The sequence below is a fragment of the Phodopus roborovskii genome, unplaced genomic scaffold (assembly GCF_943737965.1).
Source record: "Phodopus roborovskii unplaced genomic scaffold, PHOROB, whole genome shotgun sequence".
NCBI lineage: Eukaryota > Metazoa > Chordata > Mammalia > Rodentia > Cricetidae > Phodopus > Phodopus roborovskii.
The window spans coordinates 19,983,933-19,987,717 of record NW_026125052.1 but is presented as its reverse complement, the minus strand read 5'-3'; the positions used below and the strand labels follow the sequence as shown (position 1 = coordinate 19,987,717).

At 38.3% G+C, this 3,785-nt stretch overlaps 1 non-coding gene across 1 annotated transcript; it reads right to left on the bottom strand.

Annotated features, from left to right (window-relative positions):
* Nucleotides 1-2,307: 2,307 nt before the first annotated feature.
* Nucleotides 2,308-2,412, bottom strand: LOC127221870 (U6 spliceosomal RNA). Its single transcript, XR_007834506.1, has one exon. It is a non-coding gene; the product is annotated as a U6 spliceosomal RNA (small nuclear RNA).
* Between the last annotated feature and the right edge of the window lie 1,373 nt (nt 2,413-3,785).

Below are 3,785 nucleotides of genomic sequence, written 5' to 3'. Positions count from 1 at the left end.
TCAAATATGTAGTTTTCCTGCCCCAGTTTCCTGAGTAGATTGGGACTGCAGGTGTATATCATTGTACCTGGAAATTCACACTAGTGAACGCTTCAGTTTTTGTTGACTTTAACTACATTTTTCTGTAATTTACTTCTTTGGTCACTATGCATTCCAAAAATTCATCTCATCTCAACACACAGAATAGTTTTTCTTATTAATTGTAAGATCTAACCACACCAAAGGCTACTAACTATAAAAGGTGGTAGGGGCAAGAAACCCCAACCCTATGCAAAAACGATACTCAGGTTTGTTTTTTTTTTTTTTTTTTTTTGTGTGTGTTTAACAATGACTGTATTTATATAACATGAAAATCTGATGTAAATATAATTTTGTATTTTGTTTTACTATGAAGACCAGGCTGATCTCAAATTTGTGATTCTCCTGCCTCAGCTTCCTGAGTGCTAAAATTATAGGTGTGTACAACCATGCTTGGCTTGTATTTTGCTTGTACAACCCCCAAAATAATTTATTTATAAATATTTTTTTAAGGTACTACACAATCTTTTAAAATGCTAACATTTTTAAAATGAACTTTTCAAGTCAGGATATAAAGTAACAGATTTCATTATAGCATCTTTGTAATGTGCCAGTTTGCTTTGGTTTGCCTTTCCTCCTCACTCCTCCCCATCTCCAACTGGTCCTTTCTCCCCAGTTAGTACTCTCTTTCCTAGAACATGTACTTTACTGTCCTCTTTATCTCTTTATGACTTACTCCCTTAAGATCTCTTCTCCCCCTCATGATCCCCTTTCTAGTTTGATGAGCTACAAATGTACACTTGTAAACACACACACACACACACACACACACACACACACACACACACACACACACACACCTACTCCTGCTCAAATGGGAGAATATGTATTATCTTTGTGAGTTTGGCTTAATTTATTTGCCATAATGATTTGCAGTTTCCATTTTTCTGAAACTTTTATGATTTCACTTTTCTTTCTTTCTAATATTTTTTAAATTTAAATTTGCAACAAGCTTTTTTACATGTCAATCCCAGTTCCCTCATCCTCCCCTGCTCCCCTGTCCCCCTCCCAACTCCCATCCCATCCCCTGTCTACTCTCTAGGGAGGGTGAGGCCTTCCATGGGGAATCTTCAAGTCTGTCATATCATTTGGAGCAGGGCCTAGGCCCTCCCCCATGTGTCCAGGCTGAGAGAGTATCCCTCTCTGTGGAGTGGGCTCCCAAAGTCCATTTGTATACTAAGGATAAATACTAATCCACTACCAGAGGCCCCTTAGACCATCCAGTCCTCCTAACACCCATGTTCAGGGGGTCTGGGTCAGTCTTATGCTGGTTTCCTACCTATCAGGCTGGGGGACTTCACTTTTCTTTATGACTGATTAAGATTCCATTGTTTTGTGTTATCCACTTATTTGTTTTTGAATTATTTTTGTTTGTTGTTTTCGAGACAGGGTTTCTCTGTGGCTTTGGAGGCTGTCCTGGAAGTGACTCTTGTAGACCAGGCTGGCCTTGAACTCACAGAGATCTGCCTGCCTCTGCCTCCTGAGAGCTGGTATTAAAGGCATGCACCACCGCCGCCACCACCCATCACTCATCTGGGACATCTAGACTGGTTACATTTCCTGGCTATTATGAATAGCACATGGGCAAGCAAGTATTCTGTGGTAACTGATCAGAGTACTTCCAGTATTTACCCACGAGATAACTGTGTCATATTTCATAACTGAAGTTCTACTTTCAGCCTTTGAAAGACTGACTTCAACACTAACTGTACAAGTTTATAATCCCATCAGCAGTGATGAATGTGTTTCTATCTCCCCACATCAGCAGTGATGAGTGCTCCTCCCTATATCAGCAGTGATGAGTGTTCCTCTATCCCCACATCCTCCACCATACATTTTTTGATTTTTTTGATGCAGTCATTCTGACTGGGGTAAGATGGAGTCTCAAAGCAGTTTTGATTTGACTTACCTATCCTAGCTAAGGATGTTGAGAACATTTTAAAACATGTATTGGCTATTTGCATTTCCTTTTTGAGAACTGTTTATTCAGTTTATTAGATTATTTGTTAACTGGGGAAGTTGTACTTTAGGTGTTTATTTATTGTTTTTGGTTTTTTTGAGACAGGGTTTCTCCGTGTGGCTCTGGCTGTTCTGAAACCCATTGTGTACATCAGGCTGGCCTTGAACTCAGCGATCCACCTGCCTCTGCATCCTCAGTGCTGGGATTAAAGGCATGCACCACCACACCTAGTTTATGTGTTTGTTTTTGGCAGTTCTTTATATATCTTGAAAAATATGGACTACTTCATGAATTTTTGTGTATCATCATTGTGCAGGGACCACACCAACCTTCTGTGTAGTCTTCTAATTTAGTGTATATGCAGTCAAGTGAATACTCCACATAATCTTTATAGTTAGTGTTTTAATACATGCTATCCCACTTAACTAACATTGTATTTTTTTTTTAAAGACAAAGTCTTGATGAAGTTCAGGCTAATCTCAAGTTTGTGATTCTCTTACTATGTAATGGTTTGTATAGTGATTCTCATCTATCCACTTAGATATTTCTAACCTATTATAGTTTCCTTACTGCTTATTATGAGAACAAAAATATTGAAACAGGATTTTAAATTTTATTCAGTAAAGTATTCCTTTAGGATACTTTTCTAGGAGAGTTGTTTGGAGTAAAGGGTGTGACTAGTTCTATGGTTTTGATATCTGTGTTGACTAGTCTTACATCAACTTGATACACAAACTAGAGTTATCTGAAGGGAGGGAACATAAGTTGAGAAAATGCCTCCATAAGATCCTGTTGCAAGGCATTTTTAAAATAAGTGATTAATGGGGGGCACGGCCCTGGGCTGGTGGTCCTGAGTTCTGCAAGAAAGCGGGTTGTGTAATCATGATGAGTGAGCCAGTAAGCAGCATCCGTCCATGACCTCTGTATCAGCTCCTGCCTCCGGGTTCCTGCCCTGTTTGAGCTTCTGTTTTGACTTCCTTCAGTGATGAACCTGTTATTCTATATTGGAAATTTCGGGGGGGGGGATTTCATACAATACTATAACTATCAGTATAAATACATGTTATGACTTATCTGAGTTCAGTGAATCCAGAAAGGGGAAGATGCCATATAAAAGAGTCTAAACTTGCTGGGCAGTGGTGGAGCAACCTTATGAATGGGAAAGATACTTGCCCAGTATTAATTGCTAAGTATAGGAAATGTTATTTATAAGTGTTTCCTATCATGGCTTGAAACTTACTTTTGATGTAACTGACGATATCCATCAGTTCATTCAGATCCACTGTTTTGTTACCTATGAGGGAAGATAATTTCATGTTTCTAAGATTCATAAAAGTTATACTCACCATCTTCTGAAACTGTGAAGAGCCTAAGAATTCAGTGACCTTTTTCTAGTTTTCCTTAGAATTTTATGGATTTACCTATAGAGTTAATAGTGCTACCTTAGAAACAAAGAAAGCTTATATTGTGAAATGCCAGGGAACAGGGGATCTGGATGACTCTCAGGGGTTCTTAACTGGGTGTTCATGTACTGATAGAATTCAAGGATTTCTTGAGCTTGAATGGGGAAAAAAATCTATACTTATTTTCACTAACAACTAACTGAAACTTAGTATTTTTTTTTCCTTCCAGATTCCTTAGACAGCAAACCATAGACAGCAGAACTTGTAATTTTGTCACTAGTATAAATCACCCAAGCAAGGTTCATGTTAGTGTTATTGTTGCAAATATGTTAAAATGTTGCATA